The 18,375-nt window shown below is 40.9% G+C and overlaps 1 pseudogene; it reads right to left on the reverse strand.

Moving 5' to 3' along the window:
• The window catches only part of LOC131933532 (uncharacterized), a 26,198-nt pseudogene extending 8,612 nt beyond the window's left edge, over window positions 1-17,586 (reverse strand).
• Window positions 17,587-18,375: the final 789 nt, after the last annotated feature.

The following is an 18,375-nucleotide window of genomic DNA, read 5'->3' on the forward strand; positions in this document are numbered from 1 at the left end:
TGGACGTTGTGTTGATTTCTATCATCCGAAATTTAGGTCGGATAGAAAAACAGACGCTTGTCTGACGAATGCCTTTGGCCGAAGCGTAAATATGCTGAAATTGATACACAGTGGCGTTATATAAGTGTTTTTTTTAAAGAAAAAATTCGGGAAGATTATAACTTATTATTAAATTATTAAACAATTTATCTCTTAGTTAACTTCATTATGGAAGATCACCACTTAATTATTAAATTACTAAATTGTTAATTTTTAAAATTATTAATGCTATTTTGATTTGTTTGAAACCTCATTCTCGTTTTCATAGAGGCACTTACTAATAAAACTATTCAAGTAAAGTTTGGTAATTAATTTGTGAACTGATTTCACATTATAAGATCAGCTTGCAATAGCGTGGAAGGCGGCGTGGTCGGCAGGCAGAGCCTACGACTGCTAACCCGAAGGTCTTGAGTTCAGATACCGGGCTCGAGTCCGGAAGGTCAACGACCAAAAACAAATACCATGACCCACTTCAGGCTACACATTGGAGTAGATTATACTTTTTCCTTTACCACGTTTTTAAATTTGAGTATACTCCTCTTGTATTTATGTCAATAAAAGTTTCATAACCAAACATTTTCCTTTTACAAATAAAACAAAATCATCGATGAAAATAGGACGAGGTTTTAATATGGTATCATATTATAGCAGCCATATGCGGTTTTACATGTTAGCTTTTTAAGGTTATTTACATGGTATTTAAGTCTTCCCCATTGACAGTAAGATAGGAAAACTTCTGAATATGTTTCCTCTGAGTTTCAATTTTTAGAGAGGGTCTGACACACGGCGCGTGCTATCGCAGGTAAATTTGATGTTACATCCATACTGTACAGCCTGGGATAGGGGAAGTAGAGTTGAACTGTGAATCTGCGAAAACAGCGCAGAAGAGGGGAAAATCTATACGCATGATCTGTTGCCCAATTTATGCGGGGTACCTATTAGGGCTGATACATCTAAGCCTTGTCACTTGAACATTAAAGCTGTAAACAAAACGACAAGACCAGCAGCTCAAATCAGATAGAAAATATTTAGCGACTGTTTTATTTATCCAGCTAGAATCGACGTATTGCATTGTTTATTGAACGGTTCACATATATTGTTAAGAACCGTCTCATGGTCCTGCTTTTTAACCGGATTATAGTCCATCTTATTAACCAGTCCGGTTTCTGGTATCATAACCGTTCCATCAACCGGTTAGGCAGTCCGGATTTTTCGGTTATTATAACCTTTCTTTGAACCGGTTAACCATTCCGCTTGGTATCATAACCGTTCCTTGAACCGGTTAACCAATCCAGTTTTCAGGTATGATAACCGTTCAATAAACCGGACGCTGGTTGACAAACAGAGCCATTATACACATGCGGTCCACATGCTAACGTGCATGTATCGATTTCTGGCGTCCCCTACACGACCTGTATCAGCTACTACAGAATCTAATCAGAAACCCCGACGATTAGTTTCAAACTTCAAATCTGCATGTATAGATTTCTGGCGTCTCCTACACGACCTGTTTCAACCACTACATAAACTAAATTCCGACGATTAGCTGAAACACCTCATCCTCGCCCTACTCTAGAGTTGAAACTTGTATATAAAACAACTATTTTCAAAATATATCAATGTATTTACGTTAGTGTCAGGCTCTCAATTTCCTCGACCCCCCCAACCACAAGTTGTGTCCCCACCCCCACCGCCTCACTGTGGGGGTATCGTCGGCTCAGCTGTCGCTGAAAATGTCACAGGTGTGTGTCAATACTCCAGATCGGCTTACTGGGTGAGTACTCACAGTTGGTGCCGCGGAGTAGGGCTATAAATAGAACGCGTCAAACACGAAGCGTTACAACGGTCGGGGGTCGGTGAGCCGGGGGTGGGTGGGGGTGGGGGGGGGGGTACAGTGGTGCAGGGTTAGGTAACGTGGGGTCCTTATAAGGGGTTAGTTAATATTGTGGGCAGTTTTTACATGGGTTAGGTAACGTTGTGGGGGGGGGGGGGTGTCTTCACATGGGTTAGTTAGCAAAGTGTGTGTGTATGTGTGTCTGTGTGTGTGTGTGGGGGGGTGTCTTTACAGGGTTTAGTTAACGTTTTGGGGGTTATATAACGTTGTGGGATTGTTACAAAGTTATGTAATTTAGTCTTAATAGGGTTTAGGAAGGGGTAGGAGATCTTTTTTAGTAGGGTCCAGTAAAGGGGCTGATACAGATGGTTATTTATAGATAAGGAAAGGGGGGGGGGTAAATAAGGGGGTCTTTCTTCAGTGGTAAAAGGGGTCTTTCTTCATATGGCTTAAGTAAGAGGGTGTTCTTCTGTTCACATTTTAGCTACGGGTGATTGTTCTTTATAGGGTTAACGCTATTGGGGTATTTCTTAAACTATTACCGTAGCAAAGTAAAGGGGTCGTTTAGGTAAGGATTAAGTAAAGGGGGTCTTTCTTCATAGCAAAGTAAAGAGGTCTTTTGCTTTGGGGTTAGATTTTAAAAATAAACTTCTGTATATGAATAGGAGAAAATGGTTTTTCTGCATGGGGGTTATGTTAGGGGGTTGCACAGCATTAACAAGTGTTAGCAGCTTATGGTTTTATGTGTGCGTGTGTGAGTACGTGAATGTGCGTGTGTGTGTAGCTATGAAAGTATATGACGGGGTAAAAGGTCATAAGGAGAAGAATGTGGTGTGTCGGTGTCAGCTGGCTTTGATCCTGGTTAAGGTCAGAGGCCCGGAAGCGATGATAAGAAACATGCTAGATGCTGTCGTGTTATGTATTGGCCAGCTGATGTGGACAGCCATGTTGTATTTATACTCTAGGAGGGGGCGATTTGATGGGAGATTACCCGTATGTTGATGGGGGACACGCATGTTTAGATGGATCTCGTATGTTGAGCCTATGTGTTGATGGGGAACCTGTATGTTGATGGGACCCCATATGATGAAAGGGGGGGGGGGGCTTGTATGTTGATGGGGGTATTGTATGTTGATGGGGGGAGCCGGACGTTTTCCCGAAAGACACTTGCCCGAATGCCGTTTGCCCGAAGGCCAAATTCCCGAATGGACACTTGCCCGAATGCGACAAATGCCCGAATGGACGCTTGCCCGAATGCGACAAATGCCCGAATGGACACTTGCCCGAATGCGACAAACGCCCGAATGGACACTTGCCCGAATGCGACAAACGCCCGAATGGACACTTGCCCGAATGCGACAAATGCCCGAATGGACACTTGCCCGAAGGCCGTTTGCCCGAAAAATGTTAATATTAGGTAATAAATAATATTACCAAATAGACATTCTTATTCAATTCTAGTTTGAAATTTTGATAATAAACACAATTCTAAGCAAAAAAAAAACAAATTTGTAATATTTTTAAAATTTAGCTTTTATTTTTTAAACGTGAGAAATTGTTGTAAAAAAAACTTCTTTGTTCGTTAATAAATGTAGGGTAATGATGGCGGTGGTTTCTTACCATTCTTTTGATGTAAGTTTTGAACACCTTGTTTAGCCGACGTGTTGCGGTGGTTATATAGCTTTTATGGCACGGCGTAGGCGGCGCGGCGTCTCGCAACATTGAACAGAGGCGCGTTTGTTTGATTTATCTTATTACGCTTAACTTGAGTGGTGATGATTTAACAAAAGAATGAGGCGAGGTCTAGGTGGCGATGTTAAAAACTAAACGTAGTCAAATATGTTTGATCTCCATTTAATGCACCCTGTTTAGACAATGTGTTAAAGCGGTTACTTAACAAAGATAGCAAATTTCGTTTTTAAATCCTGAGATAAATGAAAATGATATTTTTGTCTTGTTTCATAGATAGAAGAGAAAATATGTTTGTACACTTTTTATATAGCTAATACAAATTAATTAAGAATGTCTGCGTAGTAATATATAATATTATTTTGTTTCTTTTCTTTTTGCTTAGATATGTATTATTTATCAACATTTCATATCATAATTGATTACGAATGATTATTTGGTAATATATATTGTAAACATTTTTCGGGCAAACGGCCTTCGGGCAAGTGGCTTTCGGGCATTTGTCGCATTCGGGCAAGTGTTCATTCGGGCATTTGTCGCATTCGGGCAAGTGTCCATTCGGGCGTTTGTCGCATTCGGGCAAGTGTCCATTCGGGCGTTTGTCGCATTCGGGCAAGTGTCCATTCGGGCATTTGTCGCATTCGGGCAAGTGTCCATTCGGGCGTTTGTCGCATTCGGGCAAGTGTTCATTCGGGCATTTGTCGCATTCGGGCAAGTGTCAATTCGGGCATTTGTCGCATTCGGGCAAGTGTCCATTCGGGCATTTGTCGCATTCGGGCAAGTGTCCATTCGGGAATTCGGCCTTCGGGCAAACGGCATTCGGGCAAGTGTCTTTCGGGAATTTGTCGTAGACCCGTTGATGGGGGTCCCATATGTTGATGGGGGTCCAGTTTGTTGATATGGGCCCAGTATGATGGTGGGTGGGGTGGGGGTCCTCGTATGTTGATGTGGGCCCAGCGTGATGGTTGGGGCGGGGGGGGGGGTCAGGATTCTCATATGTTGATGGGGGAATCTGTATGTTGATTGATGACCCGTATGTTGATTGGGGGACACGCTGATATAGACGTGTAGAAGCCTTCATATGTCACTATTTAGATGAAGATAAACGTAGCATAACATCGCCCAAAGATATGCTGGGCGGAGTGTGTGTGTGGGGGGGGAGGGGGTATTGAAGGGTTAAATCAAAGAAGAAATGGAGACAAAAAAAATAAAATGATTTTGTCAAGTCCTAGCCCATGACAAGACGACCTTGACCGAGTTCAGTGAGTTGGAATCCATTTGCGTGAGTTGTTTTTCACTCGGTCTAGACAGAAATGTTTGGTGGGTCACAGCCGAAAGTCATACAAAGTGTCGACTTGTCGTAGCCTAAGGTCATACAAAGTGTCGACTTGTCATAGCCGAAAGTCATACAAAGTGTCAATCCTTTTTTCAACGGTTACAAGAAAAAAAGACCAGTTTCAATTTTTAAAAATGGGACACAATAGTCTTTATAGATGTGTTTGTAATTTGTATATGTGTGCGTGCGTATCTGTGCTGTATGTTTTTGTATCGCACCATATTTCACATAATGAAACACGACACGTGTTTATAATAGAACGAACACTTCATGACACTATTTGTGTAAATATTTATCTCAATGTTGTGAGTTCTTACTTGACCCTTGACATTTGTCTATCCTATAGGGAAAACAAAGTCTGTTCATCTTTTATCATCTGTTGTTTTTAAATCCGTTGCAACATCGTAGAAATGTGATTTTTAGTTACAGGGAGCGAAATGTTTACAATCCAAAGGGATTTTGTTTTGAGTAATAGGATATGTCATTTGATCCAGATATGTCATTTGAGCCAGGATATGTCATTTGAAGTTGGATTAGACATTTGAGACATGATTTGTGATTTGAGACAAACAAAAATGAATTAAAATACCTGCCTTCTTTTATTATATTTCTAAACTTGAACAATGGGGGTCGGCGTGGTCGAGTCGGTAAAGCTCAAGGTTGCTAAACCGAAAGGTCTTGAGTTCGAACCCCCGGGGCTGATCAGGCTCGATAACTTGGATCAACAACTCTTCTAGGAGAGACAACTCCAAAATAAAACAACTACTGAAATCGGGGTCAACGGTGCATAGCACGTTGACAAGTAATTCTTAATTGTGTTGGAGGGAATCCCAACAAACTACTACTGAAATCGGGGTCAACGGTGCATAGCAAGTTGACACGTAATTCTTAATTGTGTTGGAGGGAATCTCAACACTAAACATTAACGACGAAAAAGAAATTGAAGAGCTTATTTGTAGCGCAATAAAAAATATTCTGTTAGAAGAGATTACATCTTTTATTCAAGAGGTAATCAAGTGTAATCCTAGTTTTAAACATTGGCGTTGTAAATCTGCGCTTTACGTTGTAATTCAAGGTAATCCAAGTCAATGTACACACCTGCATCACCTACAACCATCACTGTCCCACACCCCCTCACTGTATAACACCTCCTAAAGTACACCCCACCATGACCTACACCCCACCCTGACCTACACCCCACCCTGACCTACACCCCACCCTGACCTACACCCCACCCTGACCTACACCCCACCCTGACCTGCACCCCACCCTGACCTGCACCCCACCCTGACCTGCACCCCACCCTGACCTGCACCCCACCCTGACCTGCACCCCACCCTGACCTGCACCCCACCCTGACCTGCACCCCACCCTGACCTGCACCCCACCCTGACCTACACCCCACCCTGACCTACACCCCACCCTGACCTACACCCCACCCTGACCTACACCCCACCCTGACCTACACCCCACCCTGACCTACACCCCACCCTGACCTACACCCCACCCTGACCTACACCCCACCCTGACCTACACCCCACCCTGACCTACACCCCACCCTGACCTACACCCCACCCTGACCTACACCCCACCCTGACCTACACCCCACCCTGACCTACACCCCACCCTGACCTACACCCCACCCTGACCTACACCCCTCCATGACGCCATAATCTACACCCTTCACTGTCTTACACCCTCCCATACAGTGTTTCTTCCAGACTTTTTTCTCCGGGGGGCACTTGAAATGTTCGGGGGGGGGGGGCGGTTAACATTTTTCGGGGGGGGGGGGGCGGACTATAGTAAAAGTGTATTTTTATTATGTAAAATTCATCTTGTTCGGGGCGGTAGAGATGCCTGGAAGAAACTCTGCTCTCATGACCTACATCCCTTCGTTACCTTCTCCTCTCCCTAAATTACACCCCACCCTGACCTACCCCACCCCTATGCATTTACAAAACTCGATAACCCACCAACCAGATCACGTGACCTACACGAGCACAACAACAAATGTCAGATGTGACATTTACTCGTGATGACGTCACACGTGACATTTGACGTCACATGTTGTGCCCATTAAAATAAATAAAACAATTATCTCTTGTTCAACACCTCCCCCCCCCCCCACCCCCACCCTGGACGTAAATTCGATGGCCCAATGACAGGGTAGACGTTCCGCCTCAATCACATCGTCACGTGATCAATGCAAACACTTGCAGCTGCAGTAGATTAATTATAATTAGTCCGGTGATTGCTTACACGTCTTTTCAAACTAAAGGAAAAATAAACTAGTAGCCTACATAGTCTGGTAACCATCCGCCATCTTTTTTCTTTCGTGCCCAAGACACACGGGGCAGATGAAGTAGAGTTCATCTGTCTCACTGACCACGGCATACAGTTTTTCAAGACTATGCCTAGCCGCCTTGGATTCCCCTAACGTGAGCCAGGTACCCATCAAAACTGAGTGGACTCAAGGACGTCATACACACTTAAAGCCCGGGATCCGAACCCGAGACTTTCGGATTTTAACATCCGTCAGCTCTACCATCCGACTTTGCCTTCCCCAATTCGGATACTAGATGAACTAAAATAAGTCACGGTAAAATTTCTTCCAGGGTTTCTCAAAACCAATACGTCCGTTTTTTTTCCTGTCTTGCAGAAAGAATGTTCTAGTATTTAATTTGATGATATTTAAAAGTTGTTTTTTTCATTTTAAAAAGAATTTTAAAAAATGGAGTGAAAAAAATATATCAAATTTCCTAATTCATGATTTTAAACCTCGGCATTCACTGGTTTATTAAACTCGTTGGCGGCGTGGTCGAGTGGTGGGGCGTTTGACTGCTAGCCCGATAGTTTCTAGTTTAGATCTCGGTTCCGACCTGTGACTTCTTAACGTCCCTAAGTCCACCCAGCTCTGATGGGGACCTGACACGTTAGGGAAATTAAGGCGGCAGGGCGTAATATTGACAACACTATATACCGTGGTCATAGAAACAGATGGACTCTACTTCACCTAACACATATATTTTGAAACGCGGCCCCTCCAAGTTTTTACACCCCCTCGAAACGTGCCCCCAAGATTGTTACCTTTTACCTCCCCCCTCCAAACTTATCCATCCCCCCCCCCCATGTTACCCTCCCCCCAAACTTCACGCCCATGTTGTACCCCTCCACCTCCTATTACCCGAGAAACTTAATGACCTTCTCAAGGCAGGCTAACCACATCTAACGCCCGATTTGTGTGCACGCAGCGTATACTTCACCAACAACAGAATGAATGTGTTATTCAGTCGGTAGCAGTTTATTTTACGTTACAATTATGTCTTGATTTGTAATGGAAATCTATGCATTGGATGTGGTCGGGAGGAGAGGGGGGGGGGGGGGGGGGGGGGAGGGGGAGGTGCAGAATGTTAAATCCCGGGATCAAGGCCGCGGAGATGCTGACGTGGCAGTAAAACCAAGGTCGCTGTGGAGGGGAGTCACCCGGTTTACTAGGGAAGTCATCCGGTTTACTAGGGGAGTCACCAGGTTTAGTAGGGGAGTCACAGTTGTCCTTATGTAGTGGAGTCACCAGGTTCTCCTTGTCTAGGGGAGTCACCAGGTTCTCCTTGTCTAGGGGAGTCACCAGGTTCTCCTTGTCTAGGGGAGTCACCAGGTTCTCCTTGTCTAGGGGAGTCACCAGGTTCTCCTTGTCTAGGGGAGTCACCAGGTTCTCCTTGTCTAGGGGAGTCACCAGGTTCTCCTTGTCTAGGGGAGTCACCAGGTTCTCCTTGTCTAGGGGAGTCACCAGGTTCTCCTTGTCTAGGGGAGTCACCAGATTTACTAGGGGAGTCACCCGGTTTACTAGGGGAGCCACCCGGTTTACTAGGGGAGTCACCAGGTTTACTAGGGGAGTCACCAGGTTTACTAGGGGAGTCACCAGGTTGAATAGGGGAGTTAGCAGACTGTCTATGGAGTCACAAGACTATCCTTGTGTAAGGGAGTCACCAGGCTGTCTAGTTGTGTCGCAAATTTCTGGGGATGTTGTTGCCCATTCCATGTAGTCCTATATCACCTTGAAAGATGTGGTTGTGGTTCTATATCACGTTCTGAGATGTGGTTGTGTTTCTATATATCACGTTGTCCTGCCTAGATACTATGTGTAGGGTTTGGTTTTCAGAAAAAAAACATGTTTGTGGTCGCTGTGTCCTAGGGCATATAATATATAAAAACTAGCCGTATCGGCTAGGCTTTGCTCTAGCCATTTATAGCGGTGTTTAAATTTAAATGTTAACGCAGATATGTTTGTTTATTTATAAAAGTAAATTTTTCCCCATTTGTTCAGAAATAAATTTATTGATTTATTAAAAGTAACTTCTAATAAACTTAGTTTAAAAGAATCAATGATCATAAAACGGTAAACTAAATATGAAATGGTTTTATCTGTAACTCTAAAGACAATGCCTCTACACGCTATATAAGAACAAGGCTAATGAAAAAAAATCAATCAAGACATAACAATTAAAACCTCGATGGATAAAAAGTAGAAATTGCTATAAATAGAAACATGGACCAGGAGATTGTTTTTTTTTTACCTGTGCGATACCTGGTGACAGAAGTACTTTATATTTAAGAAGCGATTTACGCGCTCTGCCAACGACGGACGGGCATTATAAGCCAGTCGTTTGAATGCCAGGATTGAAAATAATCGCTGTCGAATCTATTTGTCGTTGTTTTTTTCCCCAAGTTATTGTCGAGCTTGCATTATAATCGTGACGTCTCTTTTCAATGTGTTGACTCATAACAAACAACGAGGCAGAAATAGCAATTTCTTGGCATTGCATTTTTCAGAAACTATGTTAACTATGAAACCTCATTCTCGTGTGCATAGAGGCACTTGCTAATCAAATTATTCAAGTAAAGTTTGGTAATTAAATTGTGAATTGATTTCACATTATTAGATCAACTTGCAATCTAAAAAAAACTATGTTATATAACTATGTTATATGTACGTCTCGTATTACGAATTTTATTTTTTAAGGTCGTCTCGTTTTACGATCTTTTAGTATAACGTAATACCTCGAGATGCGAACTCTCACAATTAAATCCACTTCATTTTACGAACTCACATTATTAAGTACGTTACCTGTTAGGAATGTCTCAGCATTATGAACAATTCACCTATTACATATTGTTTTACGGGCGAAAAGTTGTCCCGTATTACGAATTTTGATTCGGATTACGAACCAGCCATCATATTCTTGGAAAATAAAAAATAAAGCTCTAACTACATGTGTGTACCTATTTGTGTGTTTTTGTGTGTGTTTATTATTGAAAAATGAGGCGTGGTTGTAAAGGGCACTGTCCGCTAACACCAAAAGTCTTGAGTTTGGTTCTTAAGCTTGCGTTTATAGGGTATCCCCGAGTTTGTTCAGTTTTAACGCGTACCCAGCCTCTGGATAGAGACATTTTATGCGGTTTTACATATTGCTTATCGCACAATTTCTTCTTATGCTAATGGTATAAAAAATCACACGAACTATTTTATTCTCAGCCTACGGACAATTAGTTGTAAAAAAAAAATCAATACAATTATTGCATTATGGTAATCGTGTTTCTACAATGTAGCGTTATTTTGCTTGTATATTTATTATTTATTCGTGTTTATGTTCGTTTCTTTCTGTTTTTTTTTTTGCTTAAGTGCTTTTTATGTTGTGCTTATTTAATTGCATTTCTTATTTCTTCTTCTTCTTCGTTCTTAAAGTAATGTTGGACATGATTTCCTCCAACACAATTAAGTATTACTTGTCAACATTATATGTGCCAAATATGCTCCAATTTCAGACAGCTTTTCTTTCTGGATTTGCTTCCATACCTTTTGTCCAACCAATAACAAACTACAAGGCAGCAGCTGTTTGATTTTGTAGTTTTTTTCCTAGATGGGTTGCTGTCCCCAGCTATAGAGCCTCTTCTGGCTTGGGATTCGAAACTCTGGGACTTTTCAGTTTAGTAATCATGAGCATTACCGACTCTACCTCACCGACTCATGTTTATTTATATGATTGTTGCGATTGTGTATGATTGTTGCGATTGTGTATGATTGTTGCGATTGTGTATGATTGTTGCGATTGTGTATGATTGTTGCGATTGTGTATGATTGTTGCGATTGTGTATGATTGGTTGCGATTGTGTATGATTGTTGCGATTGTGTATGATTGTTGAGATTGTGTATGATTGTTACGATTGTGTATGATTGTTGCGATTGTGTATGCTTGTGATTGTGTATGCTTGTGATTGTGTATGCTTATGATTGTGTATGCTGATATTGTCCCCGCATTAAACACTGTGTCCTTGGACGGGCAGTAGATCACCCACATACATCATAACACTACCGACTTCTTAGCCCTTGTTATAGCAGACCGATGCCTTACAACACCTCCCCGAACAAAAGGCCAACCAACGCAAACAATCATCATACACAAAAAAGCTGTTTAAAAAATCCTCCTAATCCACCTTTACATCAACTAAATCCCTTCTAAAGCAGCAACTGAATCTCATGCGTTGTTTAATCTGGTAAAAGCTTGTCCTTACCCTTTAGACAGTGTGTTCTTTCAGGTTTTTTTTGGTTGGGGTGAGGAGGGGAGGGGGGGGGGGGGGGGTGGGGTTGGGCATTGGCTCCGTAGCACATCACCGACCCACCCCCGGACGAAATAGAAAAATTATATTTTTTTATTTAACATAAATCTTACGCAGTAACCCCCCCCCCTCGGGGAAATTTAACTGGGCCCCCAAAAAGTTCCAAGATTCCCCCCCCCCCGATTAAATAGTATCTGAAATTGTTGTATTTCGTTTAATTATTGTAATTATTTGTTCATTTTCCCTTAAAATTAAATCACAAAATAATTGAACCACTGTGACTAAAACCATTAAATAAAATAGTACACTGAAAAATAGGCCGGGTCAATGACCTTTGGGCACGAACCCCCTCCCCCACCCACCGTGACATATACCCCCAGGATAATCCATATTTTCCATCAAATTATCAAAAACTAAACAAAAACACGAACAGGTCAATTGTGTAACCGATTCGTTACAATCTTCCAGGAAATAAAAAAATAGAATATAGATCTATATATTGAGCTGAACCCCCCCCCCCCCCGGAAACTAATGAATATTTAGTGACGTCTGCGCGGAGATCTAAATCAAGTTGCAAACGTCCGAGTCACGATTCCCTCGCCTTGCCTAGACGAGTCTTTAATTTTAGATCAGGTCGGAGGTCAGTGGTGACGTCACAGTCGGGTACTCTCGAAAAAAAAAATTCTGATATTGTTATGATTTCTTTAAGGAGTCACGATATTTAGTTTTGTTTCATACTTCTGGTCCATCCATAGATCAAATTCCTGGCAGAACACATCCATGTATTGTAGACAATCAAATGTCGCACCATACAGGCTCCGCACTAGTATCCACGGTTGTTAAAAAAAAAAATTACAATAAATTACATAACTAAGAAAACGCAAAAGATGGTATAATTGCAGTATTTATCTTCTATTTTTTATTGATTTAAAAAAAAACACATCTATCTTTGAATTCTGTTTACGCTGTGTTATTTCAGCGGCTTTTAATTTTATTTTAATTTTGGTAATTTTTTTACATCGGTAATTGAGTCTTTGGACGAGTTAAAGGAACTGTATCACTCTGACATCGACAAAATAATAAAAAAAAAGATTAGCTTAAAACTCACTTGTATATGCACATACATTTTTACTAGAAGGATCATGATCATAGTTTTAAAACAGAAAATAAAGAAAGGTCTATGAATGATGCAAAAGTGTTAAAAAGTAATGAGACCCAAATTTTGTTACTTATTTTCCTTTTTACTTGTACAGATTTGCTAAATACAAACCAATTTAACTGAGAATCAGTGTACAGCTGGCTAACATCATGGCCTACAGCCGGAACTAAAAGAAGTAAACTGTGATGGGAATTTAGAAAAAAATGATTTTGTCAAAGTAGGGCCTAACTATAAAACAATTAAATATTAAATTTGACTATTAAATTGTATTTTTTTGTTGCGTTTTTCTACTAGCACATAATTTTTTTACTTTCCCAGACAAATGAAACAGATCACAAAGTCTATAACTCCCGTGCTAACAAGCGTCAAACCAATAGATCGGGGCTTTAAAGAGCGGATAACTTGTTGAATAATTTATGTCTTGAGATTCTTGAGGCTAGCCGGTGCTTAGAGCCGACCCCAGGTAAAGACGTTCATCATTTTTCATGGCGTCGATTCAAGGACTAGGTTTTAAAAAACTTTAAGTCGAATAAGGTGACGGGTGTTGTTGTTTTGAATTGAACTGTGGTAGATGGGGTGGGACTGAGTGTTAATCTTAAAGAGCTGGGGTGAATCTAGATTAGAGTTTTTTAGATCAAACATGTTCTGATGGGAAAGAAAAGACGCAGGGATTGGCGCTGATAATTCTTCCTAGGATGTTACTATAGTAAACGATGAACTCTCCTTCACCTGCAGTCCCTCGAGCTCTAATCTCGGAGTAGAGTCTGTAGCATGTCTCTGAGTGTCATATCGCTGAGTGGCATCTGACTCACTATAGGGGAAGTAAAGTTGGCTGGACATTGTGCTGACCACACTATCCCATCATAAACCTTGGTCATTTACTGACATGTCTGAAATGATTACTTTCTACTTTATCTGCAATTTTGACCACAGGACATTGAAAGCGTTTTCCTCTTAGATGAAGTCGTAAAAGTGTCCCCCCCCCCTTCCAAAAAAAAGTTAAAAAATTTATATTAAACCTGTGAGTTTTATAAAATGTATCTCGTTATAAATTAAGGTTAAACTTAGAGGAGCTAATTAATGAGAAAAATAGATCGACAATCTAATATTATCTCAAGACGTTTATGACCAAACATCGACAAGTGTATTATTACTTATCACAAGTTTTTCTTTTTTATAGCGCATATATATTTTTTTAAAAAAGGGAAGCCACCCAAAATGTTTCTCCCCTATGATGCCTTACGTCCCTTTTTATCATAAAGGGAAGCCACTCCAACCAATTCTATCGACACAGCTGTATAGGTTTAAAAGTTTGACCAGGGGTCACCGGGATGATTATCTAGAATTTTCTCAGAACGCCGGCACTGAAAAGAGACGGGTGTTGGTGTCTCTCCATCCCCCCCCCACTCCCCCGCCCCACCACCCAGGGAGTTATACACTGCTATTACTCGCTGGCGCGGTTCGATGGAGCCGGTCGATAGCCATAAAGCCGGCAATTGCTTTAGGTCTCCCCGCGCTAATACACTTTTCACATTTATGCTTACTCCCGTCATCTCCCCTCCAGAGTAGAGGAGAGAGGGGGAGGGGAAGGGGAGGGGGGGGTGGAGGTAGTAAAGATTACAATAGAGGACTCGCATGAAGATTTAAAAGAAAGACAACTCAGCCACTTTAGGGTTAACGCAAAAATCTTCGAATTAATAGCCTTCCCTTCAATCTTCGGCGATTTTCGGGAAATCAAACTGCGATATAGACCTAGTATATGTTCTAAAAAAAAGAATTGTAATACAGATTTTAGGAAAAGGAGGGAGATTGGAAATTCCCGAACAGTGTTGAAAAATATTAATGGCTGAAAGTCATACTAGAATAAATCGTTGTTTATTTCAATATGGCATACCCTAGGTATTGACCCCCCCCCCCCCCAACACACACACACACTTTCAAATAAAAGAGTCTACTTTTAGACTAATAAGTTTTGGACAGAAATAGGCGACAGGTATATCATCCATATATAACCTTAGTGTATTCTACTGTTGTATGACCTTATTGGATATCATCCACTTATTAATTTTATGGATACCGCCTTTAACTAATTTCATTGATACGAGTTTAAAAAGGTTTTTTTTTCAATTTAATCAATAAATTGAGTTTTTTCAGTACTGACCCTTTAATCATTTGGATAATACCAACCTTAAATTCATTTTGTCAGTACCATACTTTAAATATTTTGTTGATACCATCGTTAAATTAATATCAGCAGGATTCATAAGTGCCATCATTAAGTTTATCTGATACCATCCTTATATTACCATGATGGGTACGACCTACGACCTACGACTTAAGAGCTACGAACTACAGCCCTACGAACTACGACCTACGGCCTACGACCAAGGAACCTATGACCTACGAACTACCAAGTGCGTGCTACAAACTACAAATTACAAACTTTAAACTTTATACCACAAACTACCAAATACCAACTACAAACTACAAACAGAACACTCATATAGATCACTCTAATAGACCCTCCATAAAAGAAAGCACTAGACCGACAAGCAAACTACACCCGGCCTAGCATTAATTACTCATAAATAATAATAAAAAAAACAGTTTAAGAGTTCAGCCTGTTACAGTAGTTGGTGTATACCTACCAGTGCTTATAAATGAACGTGGGGTTTGGTAAAAAATATTTTTCTGACGATTCCAAAGGTCAGCGGATTAAGTTAGTTTAGGGTTAGATTAGGCCAATCAGGTTAAAACGAGAAAAAATGGGATTAGTGCCTGGCGCAGTCCGAATCTCGCCTCTTTCTGGGTGATTTTTCTAACGTGCTGTAAGAAAGAAACGACATAACAATGCCAGACAAAACGAGCAACTTTATCAAAACCCAACAAACAACTTCCACAAAACCCAACAAACTCCTTCAACAAAACCAAACACAACAACTACCACAAACCCAACACAACTTCCATAAAACCCCAACTAAACAAACAACTTTCACAAAACCCAAACACAACAACTTCGCAAAAACCAACAAACAACTTCCACATAATTAAACAAAACAAACAACTTCCACAAAACCCCACTAAACAAACAACTTCCACAAAACTAAACAAAACAAACAACTTCCACAAAACCCGACTAAACAAACAACTTCCACCCAGTGGTATAACTTCTGACTGTGAGAAATTGATATTTTGACCCCAACCCCACCACTCCCTCCCCTAAGAGGTCGACAAGATCAATAAACAGAGTTATCGTTCTTCGTGTTTATTGTTGATCGGACAACGACCTATATGAAAACACTGGGCTATTGTAGTCGCCGAACAAAAAGTCTGTACACCAACTCTACTTTGTCCTTGTTTAAGTCTGGTTCTAATCTGTTCTAATTTAGTATGCACCTAGACTGGTTTTGTATTGCTTTATTCCTGTTGTTTTTTTTTTACTTTTTTGTTTCACAATAGCCCGTATTCCAGTTTTAGTCTCCTCATATCTAATTTTATTTGGGGCTTAGTAAGATTTTTATTTTGGATTCAGTTTGGGCTTAATCTACTTATTTTTATTTGATCCGATTTCTCCTTGACTTACCTTGTGTAATGTATCAACCAACGCGCCTTTTTGTTTACCTAACCAACAAATAAATAGAAACAAAAAATATTAACGGGTCTCCTGCACATCGGTATTCTTGTCACTCAGTATAGAGCCACTGTTTTCCGGAGTGTTCTCGGGAACAATGGAGAATCGGAAACGTCTCGAATGAATATTCTAAATGTTTAAAAATTTGCCATCCAAAAAAAAAAAAAAAAAAATCAATGAACCACACTTTAAATAATCCACTTAAAGAAACTTAAAGAACCGGAATGACCCGCGTAAGCCCACGTTTTAAACACTTGCGATCGTCCTAGTTCGGAAACTTCCAATACAATTTAGATTTTTTTTGCACCCACAAGTCTGAGCCTCATTTACATATTATTTACATATTTCACAGCTTCAAAGAATGGATGTAAATCTTTTCCTCCGTGAACTAAAAATAAACCATGACAGATCGGAATGAACAAGACACCGAAGTCCCCTGAAATGGAGTTTAACATTTCTCCTTGTAAGATAAATTATATTTAGTGTTGCGTGTGCCTGGTTGCAACCTTCCACTTTGAAAAAAGAGGACCCTAGGACCCCCGAGGTATACCGACCCCCCCCCCCCCCCTTAATGTGCCCAAGTTTAAGTTCCAGACGTACACCAAAATTAAGCAAAACACTTTCTAGAAATCAAAGTTGCAAAAAAGTAACAATCTTTCACACTATAGTGCAGATGAAGTAGAGTTACTCTATTTCTCTGGACTCGGATAATTGGAGGATAGTGTGGTCAGCAATTTGAACAGTCTTCAGTTTGGAATTTACTCTAGAGATTTGAGCCGGTGAACTGAACTCAAGACTTCCGGTTTAGTAATTATTTGCTCAACCGCTCGACCCACGCCGTTCCCTACTATAATATACGTTGTGCTTTTAGCGGGGAAAGTGAAATAATTTGTTTGTCACTGATATTTCTAGCAACGGAATGTTGAAACAACAACACCAATACCAAACAACACCAATTTCTTCTGAGTGTTAGAGATTAAAAAAACAAGCATTAACCCACCACGGCATGTGTGGTACGGCTATATTTATCCCCCCTGAATGCTCAAAAATACATTCGATATCCCACTGCTTAGCAGCGATTTGGGGAAAATCCCATGGCTTTTGGCGACTTTCCTCAAAACATCCCATAATTCATTCTTGGGGTGGTATTTTTTTTTCCTTAACGCCCCGCCGCTCTTTGTGATGCAGACGATTCGATTTCAAAGCCGTAAATCAAACGCGAGTTACTTGCCCTTGTCTGACCAGAGTGGTAGCTCCTGACGACCGAGACTTGCCCGAAGATTCTGGAAATTGGGGGAATTTCATTTAAAATTACAGCTGTTTGGTAAGATTTGTAATCTAGGGATAGTTTTGTTCAGGATCGGTAGTGGGGGGTTTGAATTCGGGGGGCGGGGGGGGGGGGGGGGGGGGGGGGGGGGGGGGGGGGGGGGGCGGGGGGGTCGCAGGCTGGGGTTGGGACTGAGCAAGAGAAACGGAGTCGGGGGAGGGAGAAGTGGGTGTAGAGATATGCAGTGTAGTTGAAACGAAAAAAAAAACGTTGAAATGTTCACGAATAAACTTTATGTTCACGCTTGATAGCGAGACAGAAATGTCAAACGAAATGAAATTGTGGGTAGGTTCGTTAAGTGTGAACTCGTCAGTCAGTTTGGATGCAGTAGAGTTTACGTACTTTTAACTTGAGTGTGGGCACTTAAACATTAAAATTTGAGAGCTCAGCACAATAAAGCCATACATAAAACTAACAAGAAAGGATCTTCTACAAAACAAAATTCACGTAATTATTAATAAAGAATGAACTATATAAAAACACGAACTATAATTGAAAAACCTAACTTTTAATCCCAAATACCAATAACAAAATAAATTCAACAGTTTAAATATAAATATAATCCAGGGTTAGAATTACTGAACAATGAAAACTACCGCCGACGTTTCCAAACCCGAGTCTTATGACGTCATAGTTTGTCTATCATATGACCTCAGTTACGTCATAAGTGTAGTGTAAAGTCGATAGATCAACTAACTAGTGACCCGCGCATTAATCAAATTTACCATAACATTACACCATGCCG

Source organism: Physella acuta, unplaced genomic scaffold (assembly GCF_028476545.2).
Source record: "Physella acuta isolate Inbredline_101_S28 unplaced genomic scaffold, ASM2847654v3 ptg002543l, whole genome shotgun sequence".
In the NCBI taxonomy this organism is placed as follows: Eukaryota; Metazoa; Mollusca; class Gastropoda; family Physidae; genus Physella; species Physella acuta.